This window comes from Schistocerca gregaria, unplaced genomic scaffold, assembly GCF_023897955.1.
Source record: "Schistocerca gregaria isolate iqSchGreg1 unplaced genomic scaffold, iqSchGreg1.2 ptg000198l, whole genome shotgun sequence".
NCBI lineage: Eukaryota > Metazoa > Arthropoda > Insecta > Orthoptera > Acrididae > Schistocerca > Schistocerca gregaria.
This window is the reverse complement of record NW_026061736.1, coordinates 3,268,322-3,279,007: the sequence shown is the minus strand read 5'-3', so window position 1 is coordinate 3,279,007 and position 10,686 is coordinate 3,268,322.

The following is a 10,686-nucleotide window of genomic DNA, read 5'->3' as shown; positions in this document are numbered from 1 at the left end:
TTCAAGTTTTAGGTATTGATTATTGACTTTTTAGTTGGTTTTGGTGACTTGGACATGAGCTAGGACCTTAAGATTCTGCATGAAAGGAGGACTAGCTGCCGAGTTTCACGGGAGAATGTGAAAAGTGTTCATATGTAGTAAAAACCTTAGAAATCCGTCCGTTTTCGTCATTTGTTATCGAATCGACTTAAAGCCAGATCGTCACATTGGCCGCTCTTCTCTCAGAAACGGTTGTACTTGTCGTCTGCAAAGCTATGTCGCATGTTGCCGTAGGCGGAAACAGGAAAAGCACCGTAGTAGAACACAGATGAAGCTTGTAAGTTGATGTAATAGCCAGTAAGAAGTAGTCATATTCAAGTTTTATGTATCGGTTATTGACTTTTTAGCTGGCTTTGGTGCCTTGGACATGAGCTAGGACCTTAAGATTCTGCATGAAAGGAGGACTAGTAGCCGAGTTGCACGGGAGAATGTGAAAAGTGTTCATATGTAGTAAAAACCAGAGAAATCCGTCCGTTTTCGTCATTTGTTATCGAATCGACTTAAAGCCAGATCGTCACATTGGCCGATCTTCTCTCTGAAATGGTTGTACTCATCGTCTGCAAAGCTATGTCGCGTGCTGCGATATGCTGAGACACTAAAAGCACAATAGTAGAATACAGATCAAGCTTCTAAGTTGATGTAATAGCCAGTAAGAAGTAGTACAATTCAAGTTTTAGGTATTGATTATTGACTTTTTAGTTGGTTTTGGTGCCTTGGACCTGAGCTAGGACCTTAATATTCTGCATGAAAGGAGGACTAGCAGCCGAGTTGCACGGGAGAATGTGAAAAGTGTTCATATGTAGTAAAAACCTTAGAAATCCGTCCGTTTTCGTCATTTGTTATCGAATCGACTTAAAGCCAGATCGTCACATTGGCCGCTCTTCTCTCAGAAACGGTTGTACTTGTCGTCTGCAAAGCTATGTCACGTGCTGCGGTATGCGGAGACGCCAAAATCACCACAGTAGAACACAGATGAAGCTTCAAAGTTGATGTAATAGCCAGTAAGAAGTAGTACAATTCAAGTTTTACGTATTGAATATTGATCTTTTTGCTGGCTTTGGTGCCTTGGACATGTGCTAATACCTTAAGATTCTGCATGAAAGGAGGACTAGCAGCCGAGTTGCACGGGAGAATGTGAAAAGTGTTCATATGTAGTAAAAACCTGAGAAATCCGTCCGTTTTCGTCATTTGTTATCGAATCGACTTAAAGCCAGATCGTCACATTGGCCGCTCTTCTCACTGAAACGGTTGTACTTATCGTCTGCAAAGCTATGTCGCGTGCTGTGGTATGTGGAGACACTAAAAGCACCTTAATAGAACACAGATGAAGCTTCTAAGTTGATGTAATACCCAATAAGAGGTAGTATAATTCAAGTTTTAGGTATCGAATATTGAGTTTTTAGCTGGCTTTGGTGCCTTGGACATGAGCTAGGACCTTAAGATTCTGCATGAAAGGAGGACTAGCAGCCGAGTTGCACGTGAGAATGTGAAAAGTGTTCATATGTAGTAATAAACTGAGAAATCCGTCCTTTTTCGTCATTTGTTATCGAATCGACTTAAAGCCAGATCGTCACATTGGCCGCTCTTCTCTCTGAAGCGGTTGTACTTATCGTCTGCAAAGCTATGTCGCGTGCTGCGGTATGCTGAGACACTAAGAGCACCATAGTAGAACACAGATGAAGCTTCGAAGTTGATGTAATAGCCAGTAAGAAGTAGTACAATTCAAGTTTTAGGTATTGAATATTGGCCTTTTAGCTGGCTTTGGTGCCTTGGACATGAGCTAGGACCTTAAGATTCTGCATGAAAGGAGGACTAGCAGCCGAGTTGCACGGGAGAATGTGAAAAGTGTTCATATGTAGTAAAAACCTGAGAAATCCGTCCGTTTTCGTCATTTGTTATCGAATTGACTTAAAGCCAGATCGTCACATTGGCCGCTCTTCTCACTGAAACGGTTGTACTTATCGTCTGCAAAGATATGTCGCGTGCTGTGGTATGTGGAGACACTAAAAGCACCTTAATAGAACACAGATGAAGCTTCTAAGTTGATGTAATACCCAATAAGAGGTAGTACAATTCAAGTTTTACGTATCGAATATTGAGTTTTTAGCTGGCTTTGGTGCCTTGGACATGAGCTAGGACCTTAAGATTCTGCATGAAAGGAGGACTAGCAGCCGAGTTGCACGGGAGTATGTGAAACGTGTTCATATGTAGTAATAACCTGAGAAATCCGTCCTTTTTCGTCATTTGTTATCGAATCGACTTAAAGCCAGATCGTCACATTGGCCGCTCTTATCTCTGAAGCGGTTGTACTTATCGTCTGCAAAGCTATGTCACGTGCTGCGGTATGTGGTGACACTAAAATCACCGCAGTAGAACACAGATGAAGCTTCTAAGATGATGTAATATCCAGTAAGAAGTAGTACAATTCAAGTTTTAGGTATCGATTATTGACTTTTCAGCTGGCTTTGGTGCATTGGACATGAGCTAGGACCTTAAGATTCTGCATGAAAGGAGGACTAGCAGCCGAGTTGCACGTGAGAATGTGAAAAATGTTCATATGTAGTAAAAAAATGAGACATCCGTCCGTTTTCGTCATTTGTTATCGAATCGACTTAAAGTCAGATCGTCACATTGGCCGCTCTTCTCTCTGAAACGGTTGTACTTATCGTCTGCAAAACTATGTCGCGTGCTGGGGTATGCGGAGAAACTAAAAGCACCGTAGTAGAACACAGATGAAGCTTCTAAGTTGATGTAATAGCCAGTAAGAAGTAGTACAATTCAAGTTTTAGGTATTGATTATTGACTTTTTAGTTGGTTTTGGTGACTTGGACATGAGCTAGGACCTTAAGATTCTGCATGAAAGGAGGACTAGCTGCCGAGTTGCACGGGAGAATGTGAAAAGTGTTCATATGTAGTAAAAACCTTAGAAATCCGTCCGTTTTCGTCATTTGTTATCGAATCGACTTAAAGCCAGATCGTCACATTGGCCGCTCTTCTCTCAGAAACGGTTGTACTTGTCGTCTGCAAAGCTATGTCACGTGCTGCGGTATGCGGAGACACTAAAATCACCACAGTAGAACACAGATGAAGCTTCAAAGTTGATGTAATAGCCAGTAAGAAGTAGTACAATTCAAGTTTTACGTATTGAATATTGATCTTTTTGCTGGCTTTGGTGCCTTGGACATGTGCTAATACCTTAAGATTCTGCATGAAAGGAGGACTAGCAGCCGAGTTGCACGGGAGAATGTGAAAAGTGTTCATATGTAATAAAAACCTGAGAAATCCGTCCGTTTTCGTCATTTGTTATCGAATCGACTTAAAGCCAGATCGTCACATTGGCCGCTCTTCTATCTGAAACGGTTGTACTTATCGTCTGCAAAGCTATGTCGCGTACTGCGGTATTCGGAGACACTAAAAGCACCATAGTAGAACACAGATGAAGCTTCTAAGATGATGTAATAACCAGTAAGAAGAAGTACAATTCAAGTTTTAGGTATCAGTTATTGACTTTTTAGCTGGCTTTGGTGCCTTGGACATGAGCTAGGACCTTAAGATTCTGCATGAAAGGAGGACTAGCAGCCGAGTTGCACGGGAGAATGTGAAAAGTGTTCATATGTAGTACAAACCTGAGAAATCCGTCCGTTTTCGTCATTTGTTATCGAATCGACTTAAAGCCAGATCGTCACATTGGACGCTCTTCTCACTGAAACGGTTGTACTTATCGTCAGCAAAGCTATGTCGCGTGTTGCCGTAGGCGGAAACAGGAAAAGCACCATAATAGAACACAGATGAAGCTTCTAAGTTGATGTAATAGCCAGTAAGAAGTAGTCCAATTCAAGTTTTAGGTATCGATTATTGACTTTTTAGATGGCTTTGGTGCCTTGGACATGAGCTAGGACTTTAAGATTCTGCATAAAAGGAGGACTAGCAGCCGAGTTGCACGGGAGAATGTGAAAAGTGTTCATATGTAGTAAAAACCTGAGAAATCCGTCCGTTTTCGTCATTTGTTATCGAATTGACTTAAAGCCAGATCGTCACATTGGCCGCTCTTCTCACTGAAACGGTTGTACTTATCGTCTGCAAAGCTATGTCGCGTGCTGTGGTATGTGGAGACACTAAAAGCACCTTAATAGAACACAGATGAAGCTTCTAAGTTGATGTAATACCCAATAAGAGGTAGTACAATTCAAGTTTTAGGTATCGAATATTGAGTTTTTAGCTGGCTTTGGTGCCTTGGACATGAGCTAGGACCTTAAGATTCTGCATGAAAGGAGGACTAGCAGCCCAGTTGCACGGGAGAATGTGAAAAGTGTTCATATGTAGTAAAAACCTGAGACATCCGTCCGTTTTCGTCATTTGATATCGAATTGACTTAAAGCCAGATCGTCACATTTTCCGCTCTTCTCTCTGAAACGGTTGTACTTATCGTCTGCAAAGCTATGTCGCGTGCTGTGGTATGTGGAGACACTAAAAGCACCTTAATAGAACACAGATGAAGCTTCTAAGTTGATGTAATACCCAATAGGAGGTAGTACAATTCAAGTTTTAGGTATCGAATATTGAGTTTTTAGCTGGCTTTGGTGCCTTGGACATGAGCTAGGACCTTAAGATTCTGCATGAAAGGAGGACTAGCAGCCCAGTTGCACGGGAGAATGTGAAAAGTGTTCATATGTAGTAAAAACCTGAGAAATCCGTCCGTTTTCGTCATTTGTTATCGAATTGACTTAAAGCCAGATCGTCACATTGGCCGCTCTTCTCACTGAAACGGTTGTACTTATCGTCTGCAAAGCTATGTCGCGTGCTGTGGTATGTGGAGACACTAAAAGCACCTTAATAGAACACAGATGAAGCTTCTAAGTTGATGTAATACCCAATAAGAGGTAGTACAATTCAAGTTTTAGGTATCGATTATTGACTTTTCAGCTGGCTTTGGTGCATTGGACATGAGCTAGGACCTTAAGATTCTGCATGAAAGGAGGACTAGCAGCCGAGTTGCACGTGAGAATGTGAAAAGTGTTCATATGTAGTAATAACCTGAGAAATCCGTCCTTTTTCGTCATTTGTTATCGAATCGACTTAAAGCCAGATAGTCACATTGGCCGCTCTTCTCTCTGAAGCGGTTGTACTTATCGTCTGCAAAGCTATGTCGCGTGCTGCGGTATGCTGAGACACTAAGAGCACCATAGTAGAACACAGATGAAGCTTCGAAGTTGATGTAATAGCCAGTAAGAAGTAGTACAATTCAAGTTTTAGGTATTGAATATTGACCTTTTAGCTGGCTTTGGTGCCTTGGACATGAGCTAGGACCTTAAGATTCTGCATGAAAGGAGGACTAGCAGCCGAGTTGCACGGGAGAATGTGAAAAGTGTTCATATGTATTAAAAACCTGAGAAATTCGTCCGTTTTCGTCATTTGTTATCGAATTGACTTAAAGCCAGATCGTCACATTGGCCGCTCTTCTCACTGAAACGGTTGTACTTATCGTCTGCAAAGCTATGTCGCGTGCTGTGGTATGTGGAGACACTAAAACACCTTAATAGAACACAGATGAAGCTTCTAAGTTGATGTAATACCCAATAAGAGGTAGTACAATTCAAGTTTTAGGTATCGAATATTGAGTTTTTAGCTGGCTTTGGTGCCTTGGACATGAGCTAGGACCTTAAATTCTGCATGAAAGGAGGACTAGCAGCCGAGTTGCACGGGAGAATGTGAAAAGTGTTCATATGTAGCAATAACCTGAGAAATCCGTCCTTTTTCGTCATTTGTTATCGAATCGACTTAAAGCCAGATCGTCACATTGGCCGCTCTTATCTCTGAAGCGGTTGTACTTATCGTCTGCAAAGCTATGTCACGTGCTGCGGTATGTGGTGACATTAAAAGCACCTTAACAGAACACAGATGAAGCTTCTAAGTTGATGTAATACCCAATAAGAGGTAGTACAATTCAAGTTTTAGGTATCGAATATTGAGTTTTTAGCTGGCTTTGGTGCCTTGGACATGAGCTAGGACCTTAAATTCTGCATGAAAGGAGGACTAGCAGCCGAGTTGCACGGGAGAATGTGAAAAGTGTTCATATGTAATAATAACCTGAGAAATCCGTCCTTTTTCGTCATTTGTTATCGAATCGACTTAAAGCCAGATCGTCACATTGGCCGCTCCTCTCTCTGAAGCGGTGGTACTTATCGTCTGCAAAGCTATGTCACGTGCTGCGGTATGTGGTGACACTAAAATCACCGCAGTAGAACACAGATGAAGCTTCTAAGATGATGTAATATCCAGTAAGAAGTAGTACAATTCAAGTTTTAGGTATCGATTATTGACTTTTCAGCTGGCTTTGGTGCATTGGACATGAGCTAGGACCTTAAGATTCTGCATGAAAGGTGGACTAGCAGCCGAGTTCCACGGGAGAATGTGAAAAGTGTTCATATGTAGTAAAAACCTGAGAAATCCGTCCGTTTTCGTCATTTGTTATGGAATCGACTGAAAGCCACATCGTCACATTGGCCGCTCTTCTCTCTGAAACGTTTGTACATATCGTCTGCAAAGCTATGTCGCGTGCAGCGGTATGTGGAGACACTAAAATCACCATAGTAGAACACAGATGAAGCATCTAAAATGATGTAATAGCCAGTAAGAAGTAGTACAATTCAAGTTTTAGGAATCGATTATTGACTTTTTAGCTAGCTTTGGTGCCTTGGAAATGAGCTAGGACTTTAAGATTCTGCATGTAAGGAGGACTAGCAGCCGGGTTGCACGGGAGAATGTGAAAAGTGTTCATATGTAGTAAAAACCTGAGAAATCCGTCCGTTTTCGTCATTTGTTATCGAATCGACTTAAAGCCAGATCGTCACATTGGCCGCTCTTCTCTCTGAAACGGTTGTATTATCGTCTGCAAAGCTATGTCGCGTGCTGCGGGATGCTGAGACACTAAAAGCGCCATAGTAGACCACAGATCAAGCTTCTAAGTTGATGTAATAGCCAGTAAGAAGTAGTACAATTCAAGTTTTACGTATTGAATATTGACCTTTTTGCTGGCTTTGGTGCCTTGGACATGTGCTAATATCTTACGATTCTGCATGAAAGGAGGACTAGCAGCCGAGTTGCACGGGAGAATGTGAAAAGTGTTCATATGTAGTAAAAGCCTGAGAAATCCGTCCGTTTTCGTCATTTGTTATCGAATCGACTTAAAGCCAGATCGTCACATTGGCCGCTCTTCTCTCTGAAACGGTTGTACTTATCGTCTGCAAAGCTATGTCGCGAACTGCGGTAATTGGAAACACTAAAAGCACCATAGTAGAACACAGATGAAGCTTCTAAGATGATGTAATAACCAGTAAGAAGAAGTACAATTCAAGTTTTAGGTATCGGTTATTGACTTTTTAGCTGGCTTTGGTGCCTTGGACATGAGCTAGGACATTAAGATTCTGCATGAAAGGAGGACTAGCAGCCGAGTTGCACGGGAGAATGTGAAAAGTGTTCATATGTAGTACAAACCTGAGAAATCCGTCCGTTTTCGTCATTTGTTATCGAATCGACTTAAAGCCAGATCCTCACATTGGCCGCTCTTCTCTCAGAAACGGTTGTACTTATCGTCTGCAAAGCTATGTCGCGTGTTGCCGTAGGCGGAAACAGGAAAAGCACCATAATAGAACACAGATGAAGCTTCTAAGTTGATGTAATAGACAGTAAGAAGTAGTCCAATTCAAGTTTTAGGAATCGATTATTGACTTTTTAGATGGCTTTGGTGCCTTGGACATGAGCTAGGACTTTAAGATTTTGCATAAAAGGAGGTCTAGCAGCCCAGTTGCACGGGAGAATGTGAAAAGTGTTCATATGTAGTAAAAACCTGAGACATCCGTCCGTTTTCGTCATTTGTTATCGAATTGACTTAAAGCCAGATCGTCACATTGGCCGCTCTTCTCTCTGAAACGGTTGTACTTATCGTCTGCAAAGCTATGTCGCGTGCTGCGGTATGCTGAGACACTAAGAGCACCATAGTAGAACACAGATGAAGCTTCGAAGTTGATGTAATAGCCAGTAAGAAGTAGTACAATTCAAGTTTTAGGTATTGAATATTGACCTTTTAGCTGGCTTTGGTGCCTTGGACATGAGCTAGGACCTTAAGATTCTGCATGAAAGGAGGACTAGCAGCCGAGTTGCACGGGAGAATGTGAAAAGTGTTCATATGTAGTAAAAACCTGAGAAATTCGTCCGTTTTCGTCATTTGTTATCGAATTGACTTAAAGCCAGATCGTCACATTGGCCGCTCTTCTCACTGAAACGGTTGTACTTATCGTCTGCAAAGCTATGTCGCGTGCTGTGGTATGTGGAGACACTAAAAGCACCTTAATAGAACATAGATGAAGCTTCTAAGTTGATGTAATACCCAATAAGAGGTAGTACAATTCAAGTTTTAGGTATCGAATATTGAGTTTTTAGCTGGCTTTGGTGCCTTGGACATGAGCTAGGACCTTAAATTCTGCATGAAAGGAGGACTAGCAGCTGAGTTGCACGGGAGAATGTGAAAAGTGTTCATATGTAGTAATAACCTGAGAAATCCGTCCTTTTTCGTCATTTGTTATCGAATCGACTTAAAGCCAGATAGTCACATTGGCCGCTCTTCTCTCTGAAGCGGTTGTACTTATCGTCTGCAAAGCTATGTCACGTGCTGCGGGATGCTGAGACACTAAAAGCGCCATAGTAGACCACAGATCAAGCTTCTAAGTTGATGTAATAGCCAGTAAGAAGTAGTACAATTCAAGTTTTACGTATTGAATATTGACCTTTTTGCTGGCTTTGGTGCCTTGGACATGTGCTAATATCTTAAGATTCTGCAAGAAAGGAGGACTAGCAGCCGAGTTGCACGGGAGAATGTGAAAAGTGTTCATATGTAGTAAAAACCTGAGAAATCCGTCCGTTTTCGTCATTTGTTATCGAATCGACTTAAAGCCAGATCGTCACATTGGCCGCTCTTCTCTCTGAAACGGTTGTACTTATCGTCTGCAAAGCTATGTCGCGAACTGCGGTAATTGGAAACACTAAAAGCACCATAGTAGAACACAGATGAAGCTTCTAAGATGATGTAATAACCAGTAAGAAGAAGTACAATTCAAGTTTTAGGTATCGGTTATTGACTTTTTAGCTGGCTTTGGTGCCTTGGACATGAGCTAGGACATTAAGATTCTGCATGAAAGGAGGACTAGCAGCCGAGTTGCACGGGAGAATGTGAAAAGTGTTCATATGTAGTACAAACCTGAGAAATCCGTCCGTTTTCGTCATTTGTTATCGAATCGACTTAAAGCCAGATCCTCACATTGGCCGCTCTTCTCTCAGAAACGGTTGTACTTATCGTCTGCAAAGCTATGTCGCGTGTTGCCGTAGGCGGAAACAGGAAAAGCACCATAATAGAACACAGATGAAGCTTCTAAGTTGATGTAATAGCCAGTAAGAAGTAGTCCAATTCAAGTTTTAGGTATCGATTATTGACTTTTTAGATGGCTTTGGTGCCTTGGACATGAGCTAGGACCTTAAGATTCTGCATGAAAGGAGGACTAGCAGCCGAGTTGCACGGGAGAATGTGAAAAGTGTTCATATGTAGTAAAAACCTGAGAAATTCGTCCGTTTTCGTCATTTGTTATCGAATTGACTTAAAGCCAGATCGTCACATTGGCCGCTCTTCTCACTGAAACGGTTGTACTTATCGTCTGCAAAGCTATGTCGCGTGCTGTGGTATGTGGAGATACTAAAAGCACCTTAATAGAACACAGATGAAGCTTCTAAGTTGATGTAATACCCAATAAGTGGTAGTACAATTCAAGTTTTAGGTATCGAATATTGAGTTTTTAGCTGGCTTTGGTGCCTTGGACATGAGCTAGGACCTTAAATTCTGCATGAAAGGAGGACTAGCAGCTGAGTTGCACGGGAGAATGTGAAAAGTGTTCATATGTAGTAATAACCTGAGAAATCCGTCCTTTTTCGTCATTTGTTATCGAATCGACTTAAAGCCAGATAGTCACATTGGCCGCTCTTCTCTCTGAAGCGGTTGTACTTATCGTCTGCAAAGCTATGTCACGTGCTGCGGTATGTGGTGACACTAAAAGCACCTTAATAGAACACAGATGAAGCTTCTAAGTTGATGTAATACCCAATAAGAGGTAGTACAATTCAAGTTTTAGGTATCGAATATTGAGTTTTTAGCTGGCTTTGGTGCCTTGGACATGAGCTAGGACCTTAAATTCTGCATGAAAGGAGGACTAGCAGCCGAGTTGCACGGGAGAATGTGAAAAGTGTTCATATGTAATAATAACCTCAGAAATCCGTCCTTTTTCGTCATTTGTTATCGAATCGACTTAAAGCCAGATCGTCACATTGGCCGCTCCTCTCTCTGAAGCGGTGGTACTTATCGTCTGCAAAGCTATGTCACGTGCTGCGGTATGTGGTGACACTAAAATCACCGCAGTAGAACACAGATGAAGCTTCTAAGATGATGTAATATCCAGTAAGGAGTAGTACAATTCAAGTTTTAGGTATCGATTATTGACTTTTCAGCTGGTTTTGGTGCATTGGACATGAGCTAGGACCTTAAGATTCTGCATGAAAGGTGGACTAGCAGCCGAGTTCCACGGGAGAATGTGAAAAGTGTTCATA